The following is a 13,440-nucleotide window of genomic DNA, read 5'->3' on the forward strand; positions in this document are numbered from 1 at the left end:
GCATAAACCACTGCAAGCAACTCATTTTCTGTGGTTGTGTAATTCTTCTACGCATCATTTAAAACACGGCTAGCATAATAAATGACATGCAGAAGCTTGTCATGCCTCTGTCTCAATACTGCACCAATAGCATGGTCACTGGCATCACACATTAGTTCAAATGGTAATGTCCAGTCTGGTGCAGAAATGACTGGTGCTGTGACCAGTTTAGCTTTCAGAGTCTCAAACGCCTGCAGACACTCTGTGTCAAAGACAAATGGTGTATCAGCAGCTAGCAGATTGCTAAGAGGTTTTGCAATTTTTGAAAAATCCTTTATAAACCTCTTATAGAATCATGCATGCCACAGAAAGCTTCTAATTGCCTTAACATTGGCAGGTGGTGGTAATTTTTCAATTACCTCTACCTTAACTTGATCCACCTCTATTCCCTTATTCAAAATTTTGTGCCCAAGGACAATTCCTTCAGTTACCATAAAGTGACATTTCTCCCAGTTTAAAACCAGGTTAGTCTCTTGGCACCTCCTCAAAACAAGTGCTAGATGGTCAAGACAGGAGCTGAATGAGTCTCCAAATACTGAGAAGTCATCCATGAAGACTTCCAGAAATTTCTCTACCATATCAGAGAAGATAGAGAGCATGCATCTCTGAAAGGTTGCAGATGCATTGCACAGACCAAATGGCATCCTTCTATAGGCAAATACTCCAGATGGACATGTGAATGCTATTTTCTCTTAGTCATGAGGATCTACTGCAATTTGGTTGTAACCTGAATAGCCACCCAAAAAGTAGTAGTATTCATGGCCTGCTAGTCTCTCTAGCATCTGGTCTATGAATGGTAAAGGAAAATGATCCTTCCTGGTGGCTGTATTGAGCCTTCTGTAGTCAATACACATACGCCACCTTGTAACTGTTCTTGTAGGAACCACTTCATTCTTTTCATTATGAACTATTGTCATGCCTCCCTTCTTGGGGACAACTTGGACAGGGCTCACCCAGGGGCTATCAGAAATAGGATAAATAATCTCAGCCTCTAGTAACTTAGTGACCTCTTTCTGCACCACCTCCTTCATGGCTGGATTTAGCCGCCTCTGTGGTTGAACCACTGGCGTAGCATCATCCTCCAATAGGATCTTGTGCATGCATCTGGCTGGGCTAATGCCCCTAAGATCACTTATGGACCACCCAAGAGCTGTCTTGTGTGTTCTTAGCACCTGAATTAATGCTTTCTCTTCCTGTGGCTCTAAAACAGAGCTTATAATTACCGAAAAAGTGTCATCTTCTCCCAGAAATGCATATTTCAGGGATGGTGGTAGTGGTTTGAGCTCGGGTTTAGGAGGCTTCTCCTCTTCCTGAGGAGTCTTCAGAGGTTCTTTTGTTTTCTCTGGTTCCTCCAGATCAGGCAGAACATCTTTAAAAATGTCCTCTAGCTTTGATTTGAGACTCTCAGTCATATTGACCTCTTCCACCAAAGAGTCAATAATATCAACGCCCATGCGGTCTTTTGAGGTGTCTGGATGCTGCATATCTTTGACAGCATTCAACTTAAACTCATGCTCATTGACTCTCAAGGTTACCTCCCCTTTTTGGACATCAATGAGGGTTCGTCCAGTCGCTAGAAAAGGTCTTCCTAGAATGAGAGTTGCACTCTTGTGCTCCTCCATTTCCAGTACCGCAAAGTCAGTGAGAAAGGAAAATGGCCCAACTTTGACAATCATATCCTCAATTATGCCTGATGAAATCTTAATGGAGCCATCAGCAAGTTGGAGGCATATCTGGGTTGGTTTAACTTCATCAGTTAAACCAAGCTTTTTGATAGTGGATGCAGGTATTAGGTTGATACTTGCCCTAAGATCACATAGAGCTGTCTTGGTACAAGCATCCTCTAGTGTGCATGGTATCATAAAGCTTCTGGGATCTTTAAGCTTCTCTGGTAAGCTTTTAAGAATGACTGCACTACATTCTTCAGTGAGGAAAACGTTTTCAGTTTCTCTCCAATCCTTCTTATGACTTAAGATCTCTTTCATGAACTTAGCATAAGAGGGTATTTGCTCAAGTGCCGCTGCAAACGGAATTTTATTTCAAGAGTCCTGAGATAGTCTGCAAAGCAGGCAAATTGTTTCTCATGTTTCGCTTGGCGGAGTTTCTGAGGATAAGGCATCTTGGCTTTATATTCTTCAACCTTAGTTGCTGCAGGTTTACTTCCTACAGAAGTGAATGGAGAAGCCTGCCTAAGGGGGTTGTTATCAACACTTGCAGGTGTCTGATCCCCCATTGGCATTTGAACGCCAGAATTGGGTGCTGTATGGGCGTTTAACGCCAGATTGGCACCCTTTTCTGGTGTTTGGACACCAAAACTGGCCATCCACTTGGCATTTAATGCCAACTTTTCACCATTTTTTGGCGTTTGAATGCCAGAATCATTCCTCTCTGGACTCTTACTATCCTCATAGGGATTTTGGGCAGTGGCTTGGTCATCCTCTGTCAGTTGTTCCTTTATTGGCTTTCAGCTGCCTTTAGTTAAGACATTCAATGTCTTCCCACTCCTTAAATGAACAGCTTGGCACTCTTCTATTATCTGTTTAGATAACTGCTGTCTTGTCTGATCCAATTGTGCTTCCATATTCTTGTTAGCATTTTTAGTGTCTTGTAGCATCTCTTTGAATTCTGCTAACTGTTTTGTTATAAAAAGCAATTGCTGATTAAGTTAAGTAACTTGTTCTGGAGGACTAAGTTTAGTGGATACTGCTTTAGCCTCGTCTTTCATGGAGGACTCACTACTTAAGTACAGATGCTGATTTCTAGCAACGGTATCAATGAGCTCTTGAGCCTCTTCAATTTTCTTTCTCATGTGTATAGATCCACCAACTGAGTGGTCTAGAGACATCTGGGCCTTTTCTATAAGCCCGTAGTAGAAGATGTCTAACTGCACCCATTCGGAAAATATTTCAGAGGGGCATTTCCTTAGCATCTCTATATACCTCTCCCAGGCATTATAAAGAGATTTATTATCCTCTTGTTTAAAGCCTTGGATATCCAGCCTTAGCTGTGTCATCCTTTTTGGAGGGAAATATTGATTCAGAAATTTGTTTGATAACTGTTTCCATGTTCTTATGCTTGCTATGGATTGGTTATTTAACCACCTCTTAGCTTGATCTTTTACAGCAAATGGAAACAAAAATAATCTATAGACATCCTGATCTACTTCCTTATCACGTACTGTATCAGCAATTTGTAAGAACTGTGCCAGAAACTCAGTAGGTTCTTCCTATAGAAGACTGGAATACTGGCAATTTTGCTAGACCATGATAATGAGCTGAGGGTTTAGCTCAAAATTGCTGGCTTTGATGGGGGGTATACAGATACTACTCCCATATGAAGCAGTAGTGGGGTTAGCATATGACCGAGAGTCCTTCTGGACTGTTCATTTCCACTTAGGTCCATGATGGAGAAAGGGAGATGATGTGAATTGTAAAATAAAAAATTTTATTCTTTATCTCTTTTTTTGTTTGAAATTAAAGAAATTAAAAGAAAGTAAATAAAAAAATTATGCAAGTTTCAAAAATTAAGAAAAGAAAAGGAAATAAATAAAAAAAATTAGAAAACTAAATTAAGTAATTAGTTAAGAAAATTTGAAAAAGATTTGATTTTAAGATTTGAGATTAGAAAAGATAAGTTAGGCAAGAGAAGATAAGGAATTTTAAAAGAAGATAAGTTTTTAAATTAAAAAGTTTTGAAATTTAAATTTTAAATTTAAAAATTAAATTTTAAATTTTAAATTTTGAAATTTGAAATTTGAAATTTGAATTTTAAATTTTGAATTTTGAAAAAGTCAACAATATAAGATAAAGATTTGAAAAAGATTTAAATTTTGAAAAGGGTTGATTTTTAAAATTTTAAATTTAAATTTTGAAATTTGAATTTTGATTTTTGGAATTTAATTGAAATTTGAAAATTGAATTTGAAATAAGATAAGATAATATTTTGAAAAAAGATATAATTTTTTAAAAAGATTTGAATTTTAAAATGTAAAACTAAGATAAGATAAGATAAAAATTTTAAAATAAAAATCTGAAATTTTTTTAATGTAAATTTCGAAAATTCAATTAAAATAAAGAGAAAAGATATTTTTTAATTTAATGAGGAAAGAGAAAAACAATAAAATGACACAAAATTTAGAAATTTTAGATCAAAACAAAGAAAACAAACAAGAAAGCTTTAAATGTCAAGATGAACACCAAGAACACTTTGAAGATCAAGATGAACACCAAGAACAAATTTTGGAAATCTTTAGGAAAATAAAAACACATAGGACAACAAACTTGAAAATTTTTATACTTTGGACACTAATAATTCGAAAATACACAAGAAAAACAAGGAAAAATACAAAGCAAGAAAAACTAAAGATCAAACAAGGAAAATAAACAAGAACATCTTGAAGCTCAAGAAAGAACAAGGAACATAAAACTCGAAAATATGAAGAATAAAAAGAACATACAATTCGAAAAATTTGAAGGAAAATAAAAACATGCAATTGACACCAAACTTAAAACATGAAACTAAACTCAAACAGAAGACTCGAAGGAAAATTAAAGATTAATAAAGAAAAATAAGATTTTTGAAAAGAAAATAAAAGACTCAAATTTAGTGACTCTAAACCAAAAAAATAATTTTTTTCTAATCTAAGCAACAATATGAACCGTCAGTTGTCCAAACTCGAACAATCCCGGCAACGGTGCCAAAAACTTGGTGTACGAAATTGTGATCACACTTTTCACAACTCTGCACAACTAACCAGCAAGTGCACTGGGTCGTCCAAGTAATACCTTACGTGAGTAAGGATCGATCCCACAGAGATTGTCGGCTTGAAGCAAGCTATGGTTATCTTGTAAATCTTAGTCAGGAGATTAATGATAAAAATGATTTTTGTTTATGAAAAGTAAATGACATGAAATAAATGATACTTGTGATTCAGTAATGAGGAACAGGTTGAGGTTTCGGAGATGCTCTGTCATCTGAATCTTTACTTTTCTACTGTCTTCTTCTCCAAACACGCATGGCTTCCTTCCATGGCAGGCTGTATGATCCTCTCATTGAAAATGGTCCAAGTACGATTTCTGCACGGCTAATCAACTGTCGAATTTCTCGTCTCGGATGAAAAATACCAGGCACAGCGACCGCACAACTAATCATCTGTCAATTCTCACTTATGTCAGAATAAGATCTCTCTATCCTTTTGTACAATGTCACTGCGCCCAACATTCGTGAGTTTGAAGCTCGTCACAGTCATCCCTTTCCAGATCCTACTCGGAATACCACAGTCAAGGTTTAGACTTTCCAGATCTAAGGAATGCTGCCAATTGGTTCTAGCCTCTACCACGAAGGTTCTAATCTCACGGACTCGGTCCGTGGATCAGAGACCCAAGAGATACGCACTCAAGCTGTCGCCCAATGACTACGTTGAGCTCAGATAGAATGAGAGTGGTTGTCAGGCACGCGTTCATAAAGTTGAGGATAATGATGAGTGTCACGGATCATCATATTCTCTATTTTGAAGTACGAGTGAGTATTTTAGAATAGAATCAAGCGTGATTGAATAGAAAACAATAGTAATTGCATTAATCAATTGAGACACAGTAGAGCTCCTCATCCCCACCTATGGGGTTTAGAGACTCATGCCGTAGAAGATACAATATGAGATGTAAAATGTCATGAGTTGGCAAATGAATCTCTAAAAGTAGTTTTTATACTAAACTTAGTAACTTAGGTTTACAGAAAATGAGTAACTAGGTGTAGATAGTGCAGAATTCCACTTTCGGGGCCCACTTGGTGAGTGTTTGGGATGAGCTTTCAAGCTTCCACGTGCATATGCCTCAAATTGGAGTTAAACGCCACCCTGGGTGCCAAAATGGGCGTTTAACGCCAAGAAGTGTGCCATTTCTGGCGTTTTAAGCCAGGAAAGGGTCTCTGGCTGGCGTTTAACACCAATTTGGGCCATCAAATCTCGGACAAAGTATGAACTATTATATATTGCTAGAAAGCCCAAGATGTCTACTTTCCAACGCAATTAAGAGCGTGCCAATTGGGTTTCTGTAGCTCCAGAAAATTCACTTCGAGTGCAGGAGGGTCAGAATCCAACATCATCTGCAGTCCTTTCTCAGCTTCTGAATCAGATTTTTGCTCAAGTCCCTCAATTTCAGCCAAAAAATACCTAAAATCACAGAAAAATACACCAACTCATAGTAAAGTCCAAAAATATAATTTTTGTATAAAAACTAATAAAAATATAATGAAAAGTAACTAAAATATACTAAAAACTACATAAAAATAATATCAAAAAGCGTATAAATTATCCGCTCATCAGGGACATTATTCATATCCTTGTCCAAAGACAAGTAAGGGTCCAAATAAACTATCCACCTCCACCAAAAGCCCATAAGATCAGCGAATCTATTCAAAGATGACCAAAAGGCACACGGGTCAGACCGTTAAATCTGTTTGGGGCATGGGCTCCATGATATGTGTTCGACCCGACTTGTATGGAAAGTAACGCCACGTCAGGTATTACCACGGCGACTAACCACGGCTCAGCGCCTCAGACACTACTTTAACGTGGGGTAACTCCCCTAACTTCAAGAAACAAAGCTTATTTGGACCTACAAAGCGTCAACATCTTGGACTCTTTAGTTGAATATGAAAGACCGAAACAATAACTATATTAGGAATAGTTTTAGACTTGAACCTTTATCATTCAGTATAAGTCAACTTTTGCAAGTAAAATTACAATTTGTCATAATGAATTGATTTTTTTTAAAAAAATTAAAATAAGAAAATTAATTTTTTCCTAGAAAATTTAGCTTTGAAAATAAAATATTTTTACAAAATCGGTACAACTAGATATCCATCAAAATTTATCCTTTATTCAGTCATTATCTATTAAAATTTAATAAAATAATTATAATAAATATTTTTAGATATTATGTCTCAAATCTTCCCTCATGTATTTAAATTTCAAAATCATTTCTCCTTAAAGTTAAAATATTCAAATTTAAATTTAAACCTAATAAAACAAAAATAACAAACCAAAATTTAATTATAACCAAATTAAAATTAAAATAATACTATCAAAATCAATTTTTTTCTAAGTTCGGTTTTTAATTATTTAACAAGAATAATAAACACAATTATTTTTGAATGAGTTTCGGATGTGTTACGAAATTATTTAATGAGCAATCTTGTAATTTTACATGTATTAAAAAATATTAAGAGTAAAGTGATAATTATGTCCCTGAAAATTTTGGCTTTAGACTAATTAGTCCCTAAAAAAAGTACCAATTTGATCCTCCAGGATAGCAAACGGTGGACACATGATGTCCTTCTATCAATGCATTGACTAAAACTTAACGGTGATGCTTATATGTACTATTAATTACTCTGACGTGTCTATCTATTAAAGATAGTCATGTAGATAACAACTTTTAGAGCGAAACTTCACTTATTTTGATACAATTTGTCATAAATAAAGAGCTGCTGATAAAAGGTATATAAAAACTCAAAGACAATAAATGTTTTACTGTCCAAAACTACATCGTTTTTCTGCTGATATGACAGTAACGAGACATGCACCACTGTAAAAACCAAAATACGTGGACAATTCCGTTTTATTTCGCACTATTTATTGACAGAAGGACATACATGTCCACCGTTTACTATCTTGGAGGACTTAATTGGCACTCTTTTTTCAAGGACTAATTCATCCAAGATCAACATCTTTGAGGATCTAATTGTCACTTTACTCAAATATTTATGTTGAGAAAATATAAGCACAAACTTGAACAAAATTTGGATGTGTATGATAAACCACTATTTTATGGTTTATATTGTGTTTAATTGAGTGATTTTAATCAAATTCTTGCCCACTTATTCATATGATTGCATGATTTTACAATTCCTTCCTAGGTTAGTTCTATGGTTGAAAACTTGCTTCCTAGAGATCTTTTAATTACATATTTTAATTCTCCTTTATACCATTTGATGCCATGATCCGTGTGTTAAGTGTTTCAGGCTTCAGTGTACTAAAAGTATTTTGTGTGTTATCTTATTATTTTGGATGTGTTAGAACAATATTTAGGTTAAGAAAAATATAAGCACAAATTTGAACGAATTTTAGATGTGTACCAAAAATATTGTGTATTTTCTTATTATCTTAAATGTGCTATGAAAATATGTAAAATAATAAAAAATATAAATAAAATAATTCTTTTTGACTATTTTACCCTTACCTCACTAACCATCTGATGAGCGGATAATTTATATGCTTTTTGGCATTATTTTTAGGTAGTTTTTAGTAAGATCTAGCTACTTTTAGGGATGTTTTCATTGGTTTTTATACTAAATTCACAATTATGGACTTTACTATGAGTTTGTGTATTTTTCTGTGATTTCAGGTATTTTCTAGCTGAAATTGAGGGACCTGAGCAAAACTCTTATAAGAAGGCTGACAAAGGATTGCTGATGCTGTTGGATTCTGACCTCCCTGCACTCGAAATGGATTTTCTGGAGCTACAAAACTTTAAATGGCGCGCTCTCAATGGCGTTGGAAGGAAGACATCCATAGCTTCGAGATTAGATGATGCAAACTGGCGCTCAACGCCAGTTCCATGCTGCATTCTGGAGTCAAACGCCAAAAACACGTTACAACTTGGCGTTTAACTCCAAAAGAAGCCTCTGCATGTGTAAAGCTCAAGCTCAACCCAAGCACACACCAAGTGGGTCTCGGAAGTGGATTTCTGCATTAATTACTTAATTCTGTAAACCCTATTAGCTAGTCTAGTATAAATAGGACATTTTACTATTGTATTAGACGTCTTTGGATAATCTCTGAATTGTATTTTGGATCCTTTGATCACGTTTTGGAGGCTGGCCTCTCGGCCATGCCTGGACCTTCATCACTTATGTATTTTCAACGGTGGAGTTTCTGCACAACATAGATTAAGGGTGTGGAGCTCTGCTGTACCTCGAGTTTTAATGCAATTACTACTATTTTCTATTCAATTCAGCTTATTCTTATTCTAAGATATTCGTTGCACTTCAACATGATGAATGTGATTATCCGTGACACTCATCATCATTCTCACATATGAACGCGTGACTGACAACCACTTCCGTTCTACCTTAGAAAGAGCGAGTATCTCTTGGGTTTCTAATCAGAATCTTTGTGGTATAAGCTTGAATTATTGGCGGCCACTCTTGAGGATCCGAAAAGTCTAAACCTTGTCTGTGGTATTCCGAGTAGGATTCAAGGATTGAATGGCTGTGACGAGCTTCAAACTCGTGATTTTTGGGCGTGATGACAAACGCAAAAGAATCAATGGATTCTATTCTGACATGATCGAGAACCGACAGATGATTAGCCGTGCTGTGACAGAGCATTTGGACCATTTTCACTGAGAAGATAGGATGTAGCCATTGACAACGGTGATGCCCTACAATCAGCTTGCCATGGAAAGGAGTAAGAAGGATTGAAAGTATGAAAGCAGTATGTTGCATAGATCCAAAAGGAACACAGCATCTCCATATACTTATCTGAAATTCTTACCAATGATTTACATAAGTATTTCTATTTTTATTTTCTGTTTATTTATTATTATTATTTGAAAACTCCATAACCATTTATTATTCGCCTAACTGAGAATTACATGATGACCATAGCTTGCTTCATACCAACAATCTCTGTGGGATCGACCCTTACTCACGTAAGGTTTATTACTTGGACGACTCAGTGCACTTGCTGGTTAGTTGTGCGAAGTTGTGAAGAAAGTGCTGAGTTAGTAGATGCGCATACCAAGTTGAATGCCATTATTAGAGATCACGATTTCGTGCACCAAGTTTTTGGCGCCGTTGCCGGGAAATGTTTGAGTTTGGACAACTGACGGTTCATCTTGTTGCTCAGATTGGGTAACTTTCTTTTTGTTTTATTTTCAAAAACTTTTCAAAAATCTTTCAAAATTTTTTTTACTTCTGTTTTCAAAAAATTATTCTAAATTTTTAAGAATGAGTTCTAGTGTTTCATGAAGCATGTTGAAGCTTGGCTAGCTGAAAAGCCATATCTAACTCAATTGGATTGAGACTTCCCCTTATCAGTATATGAAGTTGAATGCAGTATCAGCTGTTGTATGTCTGATTTATATGCTAAAGCTTGGCTGGCCATTGGCCATGTCTAGTGTTTTGGACAGAAGCTTTCACAAAAGGCTTGGCTGGCTATTAAGCCATGTCTAATTCCTGGATCGGAGCTTTAGACTAACATTGCAAAGATTCCTGGAATTCTTATTAAAAATTTTTGAATTTCTTATTTTATTTTTCCTATATGTTTTCGAAAAAAATTAAAATAAAATACAATAAAATCAATAAAATCATAAAAACCAAAAATATTTTGTGTTTCTTGTTTAAGTCTTGTGTCATGTTTAAGTTTGGTGCCAATTGCATGTTCATCTTTTTCTTGCATTTTTCAAAAATTCATGCATTATATTTTTCATGATCTTCAAGTTGTTCTTGATGAATTTTCTTGTTTGATCTTCATATTTTATTGTTTTGTGTTGTATGGTGTTTTTCATATGCATTTTTGCATTCATAGTGTCTAAACATGAAAAATTTCTAAGATTGGTGTCTTGCATATTTTCTTTTCTTGAAAATTTTTTCAAAAATATGTTCTTGATGTTCATCTTAACATTCAAAGTGTTCTTGCATGCATTAAGTGTTTTGATCCAAAATTTTCATGTTTTGGGTCATTCTTGTGTGTTTCTCTCTCATCATTAAAAATTCAAAAAAAAAATTAAAAAAATATATTTTCCTTGTTTTGCTCATAATTTTCGAAATTTTGAGCTGACTTAGTCAAAAAATTTTAAAACTTAGCTATTTCTTATAAGTCAAGTCAAATTTTCAATTTTAAAAATCTTATCTTTTCAAAACTTTTTCAAAAATCAAAATCTTTTTCATTTTTTTATTTATTTTCAAAAATTTTCAACTTTGATTTTCAAAATCTTTTTCTTATCTTTATTTCAAAATTTTGAAAACTTTACTAACAATTAATGTGATTGATTCAAAAATTTGAAGTTTGTTACTTGCTTGTTAAGAAATGTTCAATCTTTAAATTCTAGAGTCATATCTTTTAGTTTTTTGTTAGTCAAGTAATCAATTTTAAATTTTGAAATTAAATCTTTTTCAAAATATCATTTTCAATCATATCTTTTAAAAATATCTTTTTTTTCAAATCATATCTTTTTCAAAATTGATTTCAAAAATCCTTTCTAACCTCCTATCTTTTCAAAAAATTGAATTTCAAATATTTTTCAACTAACTAATTGATTTTTTGTTTGTTTTACTATTTCTTATCTTTTTCAAAACCACCTAACTACTATTCTCTCTCTAATTTTCGAAAATTCCTCACCCCTTTTTCAAAATTCTTTTTAATTAACTAATTGTTTTAAATTTTAATTTTAATTTTATTTCTTCTCTTAATTTTCGAAAATCACTAACCCTTTTTCAAAATTTATTTTCGAAATTCTCCCTCTTTCAAATCCTTCTATTTATTTATCTACTAACACTTCTCTTCCACTCAAGAATTCAAACCCAATATCTTCCCCCTTGTGTTTGGATTCTTAACTCTTTTCCTTCTTCTATTCTTTTCTTCTTCTACTAACATAAAGGAATCTTTTTACTGTGATAAAGGGGATCCCTATTATTATTTTCTGATACCTTCTTTTTCATATGAGCAGGAGCAAGGACAAGAATATTCTTGTTAAAGCAGATCCTGAACCTGAAAGGAAACTAAGAGAAGCTAAATTACAACAATCCAGAGACAACCTTACAAAAATTTTCAAAAAGAAAGAGGAGATGGCAGCCAAAAATAATAATGCAAGGAGGATGCTTGGTGACTATACTACACCTACTTCCAAATTTGAAGGAAGAAGCATCTCAATCCCTGCCATTGGAGCAAACAATTTTGAGCTGAAACCTCAACTAGTTGCTCTACTACAACAGAACTGTAAGTTCCATAGACTTCCATCAGAAGATCCCTACCAGTTTTTAACTGAGTTCTTGCAGATCTGTGAGACTGTTAAGACTAATGGAGTAGATCCTGAAGTCTACAGGCTCATGCTTTTCCCTTTTGCTGTAAGAGACAGAGCTAGAACATGGTTGGACTCACAACCTAAAGATAGCCTGGACTCTTGGGATAAGCTGGTCACGGCCTTCTTGGCTAAGTTCTTCCCTCCTCAAAAGCTGAGCAAGCTTAGAGTGGATGTTCAGACCTTCAAACAGAAAGATGGTGAATCCCTCTATGAAGCTTGGGAAAGATACAAGCAGATGACCAAAAGGTGTCCTTCTAATATGCTCTCAGAGTGAACCATTCTGGATATATTCTATTATGGTCTATCTGAATTCTCTAAGATGTCATTGGACCATTCTGCAGGTGGATCCATTTACCTAAAGAAAATGCCTGCAGAAGCTCAAGAACTTATTGACATGGTTGCAAATAATCAATTCATGTACACTTCTAAGAGGAATTCTGTGAATAATGGGAAGCCTCAGAGGAAGGGAGTTCTTGAGATTGATGCTCTGAATGCCATATTGGCTTAGAACAAAATGTTGACTCAGCAAGTCAACATGAATTCTCAAAGTCTGAATGGATGGCAAAATGCATCCAACAGTACTAAAGAAGCATCTTCTGAAGAAGCTTATGATCCTGAGAATCCTACAATGGCAGAGGTAAATTACATGGGTGAACCCTATCAAAACACCTATAATTCCTCATGGAGAAATCATCCAAATTTCTCATGGAAGGATCAACAAAGGCCTTAACAAGGCTTTAATAATGGTGGAAGAAACAGGCTTAGCAATTGCAAGCCTTTTCCATCATCTTTTCAGCAACAGACAGAGAATTCTGAACAGAGCCCCTCTAGCTTAGCGAACATAGTCTCTGATCTGTCTAAGGCCACTTTAAGTTTCATGAGTGAAACAAGGTCCTCCATTATAAATTTGGAGGTACAAGTGGGCCAGCAAAGTAAGAAAATCACTGAAACTCCTCCTAATACTCTCCCAAGCAATACTGAAGAGAATCCAAAAAGAGAGTGCAAGGCCATTGACATAATCAAAATGGCTGAACCTAGAGAGGAAGAGGAAGACGTGAATCCCAATGAGGAAGACCTCATGGGATGTCTCTCAAGCAAGAAGGAGTTTCCTATTGAGGACCTAAAGGAATCTGAGGCTCATATAGAGACCATAGAGATCCCATTAAACCTCCTTTTGCCATTCATGAGCTCTGAAAACTATTCTTCCTCTGAAAAGGATGAAGATGCAACTGGAGAGCAAGTTGCTCAATATCTAGGAGCCATCATGAAACTGAATGCCAAGTTGTTTGGTAATGAGACTTGGGAAGGTGAACCT

At 35.1% G+C, this 13,440-nt stretch overlaps 1 non-coding gene across 1 annotated transcript; it reads right to left on the reverse strand.

Annotated features, from left to right (window-relative positions):
- Positions 1–12,282: 12,282 nt before the first annotated feature.
- Positions 12,283–12,390, reverse strand: LOC112715792 (small nucleolar RNA R71). The gene has a single exon (XR_003159981.1). It is a non-coding gene; the product is annotated as a small nucleolar RNA R71 (small nucleolar RNA).
- Positions 12,391–13,440: the final 1,050 nt, after the last annotated feature.

Source organism: Arachis hypogaea, chromosome 1 (assembly GCF_003086295.3).
Source record: "Arachis hypogaea cultivar Tifrunner chromosome 1, arahy.Tifrunner.gnm2.J5K5, whole genome shotgun sequence".
NCBI classification, from domain to species: Eukaryota; Viridiplantae; Streptophyta; class Magnoliopsida; order Fabales; family Fabaceae; genus Arachis; species Arachis hypogaea.